Raw genomic sequence first — 15124 nt, 5'->3', positions numbered from 1 at the left:
CTCCAAATACGGGTGATTCTCGAGAGGATCCGGCGGTGGACGCGCCCGCCGTTTCCGCTGCGGCTGCTCCGGAATATCTCCTTCTAAATCCATTTCCTCTATTTTTCTGTTTTAAAAAAAAACAATTTAAGTTTAAGTTTAAAAAATATATATTTTCTGTTTAAAAATATATATTTTCCGTTTACACACGCCCGTTTGCAGCCGTTTAAACGCCGTTTACAAAAGGCGTTTAAACGCAGACAATACATACGCAGACAATACATACGCAGACAATACATACGCAGACAATAAGGGATTGATACGCAGAAAATACATACGCAGACAATAAGGGTTTACTATATGCATCAAGATCAGTCTTGTACGTTAACTTATACAACCATATGTTATAGGATTGATGCATTAATCCTATAAAACTAAAAGTATGCATATTGATGCAACAGTTTCATATCATTGGTACATTTACTTACCATTTAGATATACGATTTTAAACCCTAATCAAACAAATACAAACACCCCTAATTCACTGTAAACCCTAATCAAACAAACACCCCTAATTCACTGTAAACCCTAATCAAACAAATCAAACAAACCATTTTTATACTTGGACCGGCTCTGACCTTAACCTCTTCAAATATGGTGAAATAACCATACACAACAATCAAACAAACACCCCTAGTTCACTGTAAACCCTAATTTACCTATGATACAGCCCTAATTTACGGATAAAATACTAAAAAATCAAAATTAGTTAAATAGGTTGAATATATACCTCGTTTATACTTCGAATTCGCGTGTATACGGTCGGAAATACGTAGTCGCCTGTAGGGGTTTTGTGTGGTGTAATTTGGGGAAGAACAGAGATGCGTAGGGGTTTTCCTGATTTAAATCAGAACCAATACGCATCGTAGAGGACCCTACGAAGCATATGCAAAAGTCAAAAAAGGCGTTTGACTTGTGAAATTACCATTTTGCCCTTCTGTTAGGGCTATACTGGGCTGAATTGAAGGGCAAAAAGGTCATTTTCGACCTTTATATACGCTCCGTATGGCTCTTTACGACGCGTATATAAAGGTCAGCAGAATGACCTATATACCCTTCTGTATAGCCTATACGAAGCATAGATAGAAGGGTATAAAGGTCATTGTAATGACCTTTATATACGTATCGTAGAGCTCCATACGCAGCGTATTTAAAGGTCCGAAAATGACCTTTTTGCCCTTGTATTCAGCCCCGTATAGCCCTAACTAGAGGGGCAAAATGGTAATTTAACATATTTATAATTTTAAACTTTAATTTGGGGGGAAAATTGTCCGCCTTTGACATACGCTACGTATTGATCAATACGCTCCCTTTGTTGTTGTTATTTTACCTTTTTACCCTTGTTCTGAGGCTAAAGGAAGCCAAAAATAGGGGCTTTATTGTCTACGATGCGTAGGGATCCCTACGCAGCGTATAGGTTCTTTTTTTTTGTTTACCTTGGTTCGTATTTATAGAAAACAATATTTTTTTATAAATAATGGCACAAATATAATTTAGAAAAGCTAAAAATAATAAAGAAAAATTATGTTTATAAAAATTTGAATTAAAAAATAAAAATTAATTAAAAATGATATTATTTGAATTATAAAAATTAAAAATGATACAAACTTTATAAATTAAAAAATTTCTACAATTTACAAAAATACAAGTTTCCGCTTAATCTTCGATAACATTTAAACTCGGTTCTCTGTCTTTGTCTCGGTCTGATTTAGGATTGATTAACTCGTAGTAGTGCTTTAACCACGGTCTATACATTTCTTCCCACCGTTTCGCAGCTATTGAACAATGTGTCGACCACAACGGGTTCACTAAAGGCATGGGGTGGTCTCCTTCCAACTTAGCATGTATGAAGTGTCCCCCGTGAACATGTACAAGCGTTACCGCTTGAGGTCATGGATCTAGTGGGGCATCCGTTAATGGGAAGATGGTAGAGCTCCATTCAATGCTTAGCACGTGGAGGACAATATTATACCTTTGCGCTACGAGAAGCCCTACCTGGGGCATTTCCATCCGGTGACTTTCATCGCACCCTTTCACTGAATGCCATTCGATGCTGTTACGTATTCATTTAAAGTCTCCTTCGTTATATGTTTTGAATACATGCTTCCAACGCGGCTTGTTATGGTCAATCTCCAGTAGTAAATCTCTTCGAATATTGGGCCATGCGTGTTCCGTAAAACCTAACCCGACAGCCACAGACCTGTACCCACAATGACCGTCTGGGGTCACATCTTGTATACGCGATATGTAAGAGTGAAACTTTGATGGAATTTGATTCTTAAACCTCTTAATGCTTAACAAGTGCTCGTCCCCCTTATTAATGGAAAACCCTTATCATCCCGCGTCTCCTTCTTTTTAGAACTTGTTGAACTATTTCGTTGCATTTTAGGTTTTTCAGACTTCACAACCGAACCAATTCCACGAGAGCTCTCTGACGGTACGTATGAGCTGTGTCGGGGTAAATCGTACCTATGTTTGGGGGAAGCGGTATATACGTTGTTTTCCTCGCCATAGGAGCTGTGTCTCGCAGCTTCGTCTAACCTCGCAGCTTCATCTAGCCTTTCTTCTACTTTCTTTGATGTTGGCCGACCACGAGTATTTTGCTGGACGATCGGTGGTTTCTTGGTTGACGATTTCGGGGTGAAGACCGCTTTTATCTTTGAAAGCATACTCTTTTGCTAAACGGGGGACTGCGCCTCTAAATGTTGCCGCACATTATTGAGCTCTGCTACAATATCGACTTCCTCGTCTACCAGTTTACACGGGAGCAAGTCAAGCTTACGCCAGAATACATCTATTTCGTCGAGTTGTATCATACGCCCTGCACAGCTAAGTTAATACGGTGTGAGAAATAGCTAAATCGTACAAAATAACAAAAGGTTTGTGGTTTTAATATTTTTTACCTGTACGTTTGTAGTTTTCCAGCCTACAAGCACACGGCAATCCACAGCTAAGCCACATATGGCAACCACATGATGCGTTAAGTTTCCGCAACACCTCCATCTTCCTCATTAGCTCTTCTGCGAGCAAAGTAAGTGCTTCATGGGAAACCTTTCCACGTAGGTTGTCCAACACCGGGTGTCTGTGGTGGTTCATTGTTTTTTCGATGCTCTCGGTGAAACTTTTTTGTATTTCATCGTACTGAGTTTCAACTATATCAATGACGCATCTTGCTATTCGCACAAATGAACTCCCGCTCGTAATGTATCTTTTTAAATTTGCGTGCTGGCTCTCAACTCTGTTGGTGGTGCGCTGACCAAAGTTGCGACACTTATCGGTCCACGCATAAACGAACATTTCTTTATAGTCTTTGAGCCAGTTTTCGTAGACGTAATCATAGACACCTGCAAAAATAAAAATAAAATAATGAAATGTAAAAGCGTGTGTAAACTATAATAGATTGGGTGAGTCGTTTGTTGAAGGAACACTTACTTTCTCGGTTGGCAACCACGAGTCGGTTATACATTTTCTCCAAGTTGTACTTGTACATGGGCTCTGAAGTGGATTCGCACACTCTCCGCCAGTACGTCATAAATTTCCCCCAATCTTCATTATCGAACCCTTTCTTGCACTTTCTAACTATATTTTGTTTGATGTGAAACTGGCATAGAAGCCTGGTTGCGTTTGGGAATACTTTAGAAAACGCGTTAATTAGGGCAAGCTCCCTATCCGTGACTATCACACGCGGCATCATACATTCATGCAAAATCGACTTGATCCGCTCAAGCACCCACACGTAGTTACCCCTTCGTTCTTTACAAATAACGGCATGTGCGATACAAAAAGACTTCCCAGTCGACGTCACACCCACAACCTGGACAAATGGCATGTTGTAGAGGTTTGTTTTGTAGGTCGCGTCGATCAACATCACGTGCGGGAATGCACGCCACATAGTGATTGAATAAGGATGAACAAAGAAAATCTCTGTTACGACATCTATTTTGGGTTCCTGTCGGGTGTCGTAAATGAATCGGTGATCATGCAGCAGGCTTTCTAGTGCCTGCATAGGAGTCTTTTCGTCCATTAGTGTCGCTCTAATTTTTTGTACCGCATTTTGCACGTCTTTCTGAACATGCAGGCTGTCAGGGAACTGCTTTCTTAGGGTTTGAAATATGATACGTGGCTCCATGTTTTGAGCAGTTAGCTGCTCCACTAGCTTGTATTCGGCTTCAGTAAATCTTCGCACAAAAGCGTGTCCCAACAGACTCGTCGTAGGTTCGTGGTTATGGTTCGCGTTGTCCACTTTTAACTCCCACGTGTCATTCATCACGTCCCGGACGACGAGTAATGAAAATGGGCAACCGATTTTTTTGCTACCAGCTTTCCTAACTGTTGCTTTACTACGGTGCTCACCACTACGGTCGCACACAAGCCATACCATCCCAGTTGTACCGCCAATATTTTTTGATCGGCGGGTAACAATTACGTAATCATACTCCTTTCCCGTTTCTTGTACCCAATTCTTCAAATCAGTTAGAGACATGAAACGCTAAAAAAAGTTACGTTAATAATAATAATAATAATAATAATAATAATAATAATAATAATAATAATAATAATAATAATAATAATAATAATAATAATAATAATAATAATAAAATATAATTGAAACTCATACTTCAGTTAGCATATACTTAACTGAACAGTACAGGGACCATTTGTGTCAATTTTCGAAACTTCAAGGACCATTTGTGTCAATTTTCGAAACTTCAGAGACCATTTGTGCCAATTTTCAAAACTTCAGGGACCATTTGTGTCAATTTTCGAAACTTCAGGGACCATTTATGACAATTTTCGAAACTTCGGGGACTATTTTTGATAATTATAATATTTTTAATAATAATAATAATAATTATAATTTTCGTTTTTTAACAATAATAATAATAATAATAATAATTATAATTATAGTATTTTAACAATAATAACAATAATAATAACAATAATAATAATAATAATAATAATAATAATAATAATAATTAGAGTATTTTAACAATAATAACAATAATAATAATAATAACAATAATAATTATTATTTTAATGTGATACCTTATTTATTTGAAACGGAATGCCCGGGGTAGATGGTTCATAAAGTGATGTGTTACGGGGCTCATAACCATATCCACCATGTTCTTCGTATCCACCGTAGCCTCCGTATCCACCGTATCCACCTTCACCCCCGGATCTATCATATCCATTGTATCCACCTTCACCCCTGTATCCACTGTAACCACCTTCACCCCCATATCTATCGTATCCACTGTATCCAACTTCACCCCCGTATCCACTGGTGTATCCACCTTCACCCCCGTATCCACTGTAACCACCTTCACCCCCGTATCCACTGTAACCACCTTCACCACCGTATCCACTGTAACTTCCGTATCCACCTTCATCCCGTATACCCCGTAACCCGGATATGATTGCTGCGTCGGATAATATGGTTTATCAACAGGTGCATTCTCAGCATCGTATCCACTTGGTTGCACATACGGAGATTCATACCCGTATCCGTAATCTGGATACACTTGATGCGCCGGGTAATTTGGTTCATCAACAGGTGGAGTGGGAGTCTTGTTCAAGTCTGGCAACTGTGTTTTTTGATCAACAGAAACTCCAGATCAACCTCCTCCTCATTGGCAGCATTTGCTCCCCATGTGTCGTTAGAATAGCGATTACCGAAATAATTATCCTTACATTTTAACAAGATTGAACAAAAAACTAACAATTCTTTACTAAAGAAGAAGATGAAAAAGAAAGCACGGTATATTGAATTGAATTTGATGGGTAACAGATATGAATGGAGGGATAAATAGACTTTCATCTGACACTTCAATACGCATCGTATTGCTCTCTACTCACCGTATTACTTTATTCACGTGCCCGGGACAACATCGTATCAGTGTCAAATCAGTCTGACATACGCTGCGTATTGATCAATACGCACCCAATGTTAGACTGATTTGACACGGTACTAGGTTTGAGTGTCTGGTCGTGTACCTACCACTTACATACGCTGCGTAGTGACCAATACGCAGCGTATTCAGGTAACCCTATACGCTGCGTATTGGTCAATACGCAGCGTATGCAAACCCTAATTGTGTAGATAGCCTGACTTGGTGTGCAAATAGTGAGAGCCTTTAGATTTCATAACCAATATGGTTAGATTACAAACAATCTGCTTAATTCAGTTGTTGGAGAAAATAGTTCAATTAATTCACCGACACTTAATAAGCCAAACTGTTCATAATCGAGTTAATATATCTAAATCACAATTTGGTTAATTTGGTATAAACCGAACCAACATAAAGTAGGTGGATTCAAGCTAGTTTCGATTAATAAATCCAGTCATATATTGGACACATAACATACTATTTATAAAAAATAATGGTGTTTTTTATGTTGATGCGGTTCGGTTCCGTTAATTAAGTAGGTGGATTCAAGCAAATTCGATTTTGTCTGATTTTTCTCAATCAATTGTTGTCATGATTCGATTTTTCTGCACCTGGCTAAAAGAGTAAACGTAACAGTTTTGCACACCTAAAACAAATAATGCGAGACATGACTGTTCAAACCAAAAATACAAAGATACAAATCCATCTATGGTGGTTCTCAAATATCTTAGAAATAGGTATGGATTGAAAAAGTTGGAAGACATGCAAAACTCGACAAAAAACAGAGAGAACAATCACTCATGTAGGATATTAGCATCCCAACAACATTCATGAGGGAAGTACGGCATGTCTATCACGCGCGTTTTTCTACCTTTACCCCTGCGATTTACGTAACTAACCCACCCGCATAGCATGTGATGATCCCCGCAGAATTCTGGTTTTTTTATCACCCATCTCATTTCGGCAACGTCAACTTCAACAGGGAATGGATCGAATGGCCGGTAACCCGTCATGAATAGCTTTTCACCCAAAATTCCAAATTCTGGAAGCAAGACATGTGACGTCAACAAATTCTTCATTTTTAGCCGTGTCAGGGCGGGGTTAGGATCGAGTCTCACTTCACATAAACCGATGTCTTTGTTCAGGGTATATATCTTTCCTTTAAAACATGTGAAATCACTGATTGGGACATTGGATGACAGATGAGTCCAGCTCGCTCGTTTACCACTAAACGAGAACCATATTGTCCTAGAGTGTCAGGATGAGATCACAAACACCCACTATCCGCTGTTTGTGAAAAGACAAGGGTACCCTGAAAGGCATTTAGTTCAGCAACCACGTGAACCGGGAAGGATATTCTTCCGTTAGAACAGGGAAGGATGGTCCGGAACATTCTTCCGTCACAGTCCTCTAACCAGCACTCTTTTCTTTTAGCCACTCGAGTGGAGATGCGTATGGCCATCGGTTGTCTAGACAACATGAACTTTTTTCCTATTTGATGGGGCACCTGTCCGCTACAACTTGCACACACCACTGAATGCAAGAAAGTCGACAACTCCCAGCCGCATCATGATTAATAAAGGAATTTCTGGGATCGACCAGGATGGTGTATCATCATCTTCGTAATAGTCTTGGATCTCTTCCTTTTGCTTGCATTTTGATTCTGCTTTCCAGACATACCTACAGTATTGAAGGAAAACTGACTATTCAAGCTCCTGGTAATATATGGAAAGGCTCGATTTATAAGAAAAAATAATGCGAGAACAAGATTAGTTTATTTACACAACCTTGAAAATTTTTCAATCTTGAAAATTTTAAAAGTGTAAGCAATTTATTGAAATGCATCTTTTATTCATCTATTTTGAAATAAAATTTACAAATTAGACAAACAGCACACATAGAGTATCCTTCCAGTTTTGTAAGTTTGGTTACGTTGGAAACTAGAAATCGCAAAATGCAATAACAAAGATACCACTATAAACAAATTTACTTGACCTTAACAAAACTCTCTAAACGAACCATCATTTAGATCTCTGGAAACTTAGAAATCTTCAAACAGATTGTATTCTTACCAAGTAACTCAATTTTAACAGTGTAATATTCAATAGCATAAATCTTTTTGAGAAAACAAAATCTCAAAACTTTAATAGTACCTTTCGTATAGGTAAGAAAGCAAAATCTCAAAACTTTAATAGTACCTTTCGTATAGGTAAGAAAGCAAAATCTCAATAGAATAAACTTTAATTTTGAGAAAACATAGTCTCAAAGCTTTAATCAGTGACTATGGCACCATCCACGCTATTGCCATCTCTACTCAAATCTAAAAGCAAGAAGTAACAACTTATTCCGTATATGTTCAGGGTCTTCTCCTTCATCAACAAGCATTTCAAAACACATTCCGGGAGAATAATTAACGTTAAGTGCTTCCATGACCTTATCATAGGGAACTATAAAAGCAGAAGCACACATCCTGCAGTAAATGTTTATGTTTAATTACATACGATGAGACCATTTGCATTTAAGTGAAGAGGTGTTGGGGTAGAGAAGGATACCTAGGATGGTAGATTACTTCCAGGTTAGTTCTTGTGTTCATGGCATAAGATGCATGGAATAGTACGCCACGTCGCATAGTGTTTCCGTGTACGTACACATCTGATTTATAGTAGCGCATATTTAACATTCAAAAATACAAAATCATAATCTGAAAAGAAAAAAAAAAATCATATAACAAGGATATGGACATTTGAATTTATAATACCTGAGAGATACCCCATGAACAAGCAACATGTTATGATCCAATCCTCGGACAAGAGTGAAATCAATGTCTACCCTGAGTGGATTGATGGCTAACACACAAAAAAAATATATACTTTTATAATCAGAACACGTTCGTGACAGAAAACCCTCAGACCAAATCGTGAATTAATGTTTTCAATTAGCCAACACATTTAATTTAGAAAACCGAAAATCCTAAAACAAACACATTAGAAAACGTAAAAATAAAATCTATACATGTATTCCTTTAAATTACGAAAAGCAAAAATCGACAGATCAGAGGGTTTTGAAAACAAGTCGCTATTTTGATACATGTATACCAAAGATTATAGTTGAACTCGTAACGCACATGATGTATAGTTAGATAACAATCGGAAAATGACTTACATGGACACTGAATCGGATATCTCATCTTGCCCTAAAGTTACTGTATTAGAGCAGGCTGCGGCGTCCATGAAAATCAAATATCGTATAAACCAAATTTAGTCAAATTTAATAAACCAAATCAAACCGATTAGATCTCACTGAATCAAGAAGAGCACAAACTAAAATCATGTAAGACTAGGTTAAACCATAATTTAGGCAAAATAATCAGAGTTCAGATTAAAATATCCTATTCATAGACGGAAATCGGTAAGATGTTACATTGTAACTGCAACAATTAAACTAAATTTTGTAACCCTAAATCTAAAAAAAAAAGTCAGCAGGTTTTAACTGAGAAACCTGTGGAAGCTAAGTCAACAAGAAAAGAAAAAACACAGTGTTTGCGACAATAGCAAACAGCGATTAGGTAGGTTAGAGATACACAAGAGTCAAACTAACTTAACCCAAACTTAGGCAAAATAATAAGATTTTGGAATAAAATATCCGATTTGTAGACGAAAATAGGTAAAATGTGAAATTGAATGCGTAACAATGAAACTAGACTTTGTAACCCTAAATCAGAAAGAAAATAAGGCCAAAAGATTTAACGGATAGATCTATGGAAGAAAACAAGCAAAGTGGAAACATTCAAACAGAGAAACCATGAACGAACAAATACCTGCAATCGCAAACAAGCGGCGCTGAAAATGGAGACGTTGATGGAACAGTCGCGACAATGGCAAATAGCGACTGGAAATTAGGGCCCAGACAAATCAGGCTAGATTATATAAGAGCCTTATATAAATAAAAAAGGGCTCGACGAAACAACATTGGGCCAGACATTGGCCAGAAGAAACCCAATCACACGATGAAACAGGGGAGTTTCGCCGTGTTTTGTCCTGTAGTGTGATGATTGATGAAACACTTTGTTTCATCATGGTTTTGTCCTTTAGTGTGATGAAACACTTTGTGTTTCATCATGTTTCGTCATGATCAGGGAGTTTCACCAAGGTCATGTTTGGGCCCAAGTGAAGTCAAGACCCAAAGTGAATTCCAAAGCCCAATGACTATATACACACCTAGACAACTAATAATCTAAATGCAACATGCATTGTTCGTTTAACGTTACAAAACAAATGAGATAAAGTTGTCGGACCCAAGTGGGATAGGAGGATATCCGACTTGGTCTTCATGCTGTGAAAGGCTCGAACCGAACGTGCCGCGTCCACACAAAAATGTATCAACAAACTCCCCCTTGGACGCTGATGTGATGGTTCGACTTCCATGTCTTTCATGTCGGTGGATCTTCAAAGTCTACACGCGTCGTAATAAGAAAGTGTATCAACAAACTCTTCATTTCATTTAGAAAGTGCGTTAACAAAGTCCCCCTTAGAATGAACTCTCCATTGAGTCATTCTCGTGAATCTTTTGACTTGTCAATTCTTCAGATCCTTGTGGTGTTGATGAAGGGTCAGCGGCAACTCGATCATTTTTCTCTTTTGAGTGCCTTCACGTCGTGTCTTCATTCCAAAGCTTGTCATCGAACATGTTTGTTGGTGCACTTGTGTCTGTACTTTGTCTGTATTCGGTCTGTATGTAAACGATGTCCTAAATCAGTCTGTAAGTTGACCAAGTCAACTATCCTCCTAGTTTGACTTGGACAACATGATGTTGTCTGGATCGAAGGATAGCCTCGAAGGATACGCATCATCCTTCGAGGTGCTCGAAAGATATGGTTCGACCATTAGACATCGAAGGATGATCCTTCGATGTCCACGCTGATCGTTCGAGCTCCCTGTCATCGATAGATGATCCTTCGGACCATCTATCGATCCTTCGACCAAGACCTGCTATGTATGGGTATAAATACCCATGCAGTGTGTTAGTGTTAGACAGATGCACATTTGGAGAGTTAGAGAAACTCTGCTGGAACACACACACACACACACTTTAGAGAGTTTGCAAACAGATTGTAAACCTTGTGCTTGTAACCGTAAACTTTCATACGTATTAATACAGTGGTGTTAATCGGTGAACTTTGTGTGTTCTTGTGTTTGTTCTTGCTTCATCCCGGTTTGCCTACTAGCTTGGATTCCGCACTCGCTAGTGGGTTAGTATAACAAGGTTTAGGTTGTTCTCGATCCTCCGAGAAAAGGGACCTACAAGTGGTATCAGAGCCTCGCTCTTTACCTTGTTTAAAACCGGTTTGTTCAAGTTCCTTGGTGTGTTTGGACACTTGGTTCAGCACCCGTTTTTGGTAGTTTTCTGCATAAAAACGCGTACTAAACCTATCGGGAGTGTTCGGGGTCGGTTTGGGTAACATAAAAATTGTTTTTGTGAAACTTTGATTTTTCCGGCCGTGTTCCGATCATCTTTCCGGTGACTGGACTTGGGGATAAGGTTGCCATTTTGGGTAAACTTTTTGAAAGTCAAAAAGTTGGTGAAAAAGTTGTTGACAGAAACATCCTTTCTGCCGAAAGTTGGCTCACCAACCACATCAACTTTTCACCAACCTGTCGTACTGTGTGTCAGTGTGTCAGAGCTGTCGAAAGATATCCTTCGACATCGAAAGATATCCTTCGACATCTTTCGATCAAAGGCAGCTCGAAAGATAAGCATCCTTCGAGTAGTCTTTCGAAGTCTAAGGGTTATCCTTCGTAGTTGGAATCTTTTCGAAAGTTGGTTGTCCGAAAGATAAGGATACATCTCGAAAGATAAGGATCTTTCATTGTGAATCTTTCGAGATCAGTATTCGAAAGATATAGATCTTTCGAACTGTGAATCTTTCGTGATAATCAGTCAAAAGATAAGGATCTTTCATTGAGAATCTTTCGAAGGCTTTGCTCGAAACTCAACAGTAATCTTTCGATCACTGTTGATCCTTCGAACAAGTCTTGATCTTTCGATCAGATTGCATCTTTCAATTGTTGTCTGTTTGTTGCTAACAGTTTGTGGTGTGTAGGTTATTTGTAAATTTTTGATCAAAATGAGTTGCACAAGTCCTTGGGATTGGAGTACGGATCCACAACCAGATCTGAAACAGATGTCGATGGCTGAATATATGACGAGTGCCATTCCAAAACAACAACAATCAATAAGTTCGTGTCAATGGGCTTTGGTATCCAATCAAAGTCAAAGTCTTCAGAATCTTCTGATTAGTGAAAGTGAAACAGGCAGTAACAATCGTCCACCAAAGCTGAACCACATGAACGATTTTCCGTCATGGAAAGGCCGCTTTCACACATATGTTCAAGGACAAAGCACCGACCTTTGGATGTGCTTTGTCAATGCATTCAATGAAAGTCTTGAAAGTAGAGCATCCACTTCAGAAGGTTACGCCAACATGCTTGAAAATGACAAGAAGGCTTATGAATTGGAGAAAAAGGCCTATGCCATACTTACTCAAGCACTCAACAAAGACATCTACCATCAGTTTTCATATTGCAAGACCACGAAAGCATTGTGGGATGCCTTAGTTGCTAGAGGAGAAGGCAATGCAGCTGCTCGAAAATCTAGGCATGATTTGTTGAAGAAAGAATTTGAATCGTTTCAGTTTTTGGAAAACGAGACTCTGAATGATATGACCACACGTTTCTATCATTTGATTAGTGAAATGTGTGCTTATGGGGTGGCAGCTACTCAACAAGACATGGTGAATAGGTTTGCTGACGCACTACCCCCAAAATGGAGTTCGTTTATTGAGTTGTTGAAGCATACTAAAGCTCTAGATGAGATTAACATCTATGAGTTCATTCAGAAGCTGGAACATAAAAATGATGAAGAAATTAGGAAAGCAAGGCGTGCTCCAGCTCCTCAGAATACAGAAATGTATTTGCCTGGTTTTGGTCCTTCAGCTAGTTCTATTCAGCAACCGAAGCTTCAAACTGCTTTTGTGTCCAATACGAGTTCCTTTCCATTTCCTCAATCAACAGCTGCTCCACCACAACCTCAATTCGATCCGAGGTCTTATATTCCTGTTCCAACACAGCCACAACCACAACCTCAACAACAACAACAGCAAGCTCACTATACAAGCAATCCTCAACCTCAGCCTCAAAGTCATCACACTATCCGAGTCGACAACTCAAATCTTTCACACCTTAGCATTGAAGTTGCTAAGGAACATATGGAAATTATCAACACCATGGTCAGTGCTTACTGTGGTTTGGTAGCTGGTCAGCTTGGAAACATCAACATGACCAATGAAGATTATGATCAGATCGACAAGGAAGAAATGGAGTTGATGGATATTAAATGGGCTTTTGCTAGTGCGGTTAGAAGGGCAAAAGATTTCATGGCGCGAACTGGAAGAACTTCGTTGGAAGGAAAGAAAAACACGAAGTATGGGTTTGATATTAATGCCGTCACGTGCTTTAACTGTGGCGAGAAAGGGCACTTTAAACGTGAGTGCACTCGACCAACAAAACACGGCAATCACAACCCGTTCAGAAACCAGACTAATGTGAATGCCCAACAAGAAAACCGTGAACGGAGGATGGTGGCAGTGAATAACAATCAGGGACAGCCTGGAGCTACCAATCACAATCGGGCTTTGGCTGTTCAAGCTGATGAAGGATGTGACTGGTCAGTTCAGTTTGGTGATGGTGATCAGGGAAGTGGAACTGCATTGTATGCTAAGGTCATCGAGCAGGTTCAAAAGGAAGAATCTTCTGGGAGCGATGACAGTTCTGGTTATTCGGGCAGTTCGGATGAAGAAGGCTCTGTTTCTGGGGATAATCACTCAGAGCCTGATGTGAATGAAGAAGGAGATGATGATATACAGGAGCTACTGAATGAAGCTGATGAGCTTAAATGTCAGAAATCAATTCTGATTAGGAAGGCTGCTGCTACATCAACGGAAATGGAAAAGCTATTCTCTGAAGATGGAGCTTTTTCTTTTCAAACTGCCTTTATGGCAAATGGTTCAGCCTCTACTAGTCAGGTAACTTCTGAACCTCTTGCTCCTAGTATTTGTAAATCATGTGCAGATGTGAAGCTTGAATCAGAAAAGCTTCATAGTCATAATCAAAATTTGGTTATTGAACTGTCAAAATGCCAAGAGGCAAACATGGCTTTAACCCGGAATGAAAAAGAATTTAAATCTGTAATAGAAACATTAAAGAAAAATGTGTCCGAGGTTAACAAAGTAGTTTACCACAAACAAGTAAGTATAAATGAATACATTAACCTTGTGGAAGAAACTAAGAAGCAATTAGCCATTGCCCAATGCAAGCATGATGCGATCAAACAGAAATTGGATAGTTATTCTAACTCCCGATTTGTGCTTGATCACATCATAGACGTTCAACAACTGAAAGGAAACGTGAAAGGTGTAGGGTATAAGGCGTGTCCACCCCCTTTGATGGACAACTATACCAAGATGCCCGATGAAGAGGAAATGCCTCGGTATGAACCCAGTGTGCCTTTGAACTTTGAGGAATTTTCTACTGGCCTAGGGTTCAAACCGGACAGTTCTCCAAACACAGCCCCTAAGGAACAAGAAACTTCACCATCCATGAAACAAAGTCCTCCAATTATCGAGGACTATGAAACATCGGATGATGAATCAGATGTGGCTGTAAGTGATCAGGATAAATCACTTAGCAAGATGAAAGGAGTAGATATTCCCCGAGAGAATCACATCCTTTGTGATCCTGATACTCCTGAGCTTCCATCAGTTGAGAAGCAAGTGATTGATCCTGTCAAGGTTGATAAGGCAGGTGTGTCTACTGTTAAAAGCAGTAATGTGTTGTACACCTTGGTTGGAGATAATAAAATCTATTCAGATCATGTTTTTCCAATTAAAAATGTAAATAAATCTTTGATTGACAAAGTCTTTGAAGACAATACAAACAAATTTTTGGGAAAAACACTGCCGGGAATTGTGGTAACACAATGTGATCCAATTCCTAAGGCTGAGATTAGGAAACAGTTTGGCAATCAAAAATCTCCAACCACTCAACAACCGACTGCTTCTAAGGGTAAACAACCACAACGAGCTCCAAAGCCAAAGGCTAAAGTTGAATCAAAAGGAGCTCGTTACATGAAGAAAGGAA

At 39.1% G+C, this 15124-nt stretch overlaps 1 long non-coding RNA gene across 2 annotated transcripts; it reads right to left on the bottom strand.

The window, feature by feature from the left end:
• Nucleotides 1-6551: 6551 nt before the first annotated feature.
• LOC110917808 lies at nt 6552-9836 on the bottom strand. 2 transcript variants are annotated; one of them, XR_002580875.1, is made up of 6 exons: nt 9748-9836; nt 9093-9147; nt 8689-8776; nt 8483-8582; nt 8084-8400; nt 6552-7610 (listed from the first exon to the last, which is right to left on the bottom strand). It is a non-coding gene; the product is annotated as an uncharacterized LOC110917808 (long non-coding RNA). The 2 variants fall into 2 exon arrangements; XR_002580874.2 differs by having other exon boundaries at nt 8129-8400.
• Nucleotides 9837-15124: the final 5288 nt, after the last annotated feature.

The sequence above is a fragment of the Helianthus annuus genome, chromosome 16, assembly GCF_002127325.2.
Source record: "Helianthus annuus cultivar XRQ/B chromosome 16, HanXRQr2.0-SUNRISE, whole genome shotgun sequence".
In the NCBI taxonomy this organism is placed as follows: Eukaryota; Viridiplantae; Streptophyta; class Magnoliopsida; order Asterales; family Asteraceae; genus Helianthus; species Helianthus annuus.
Note: the sequence above shows the minus strand (reverse complement) of the source record. Positions and strands in the feature narration are given on the sequence as shown.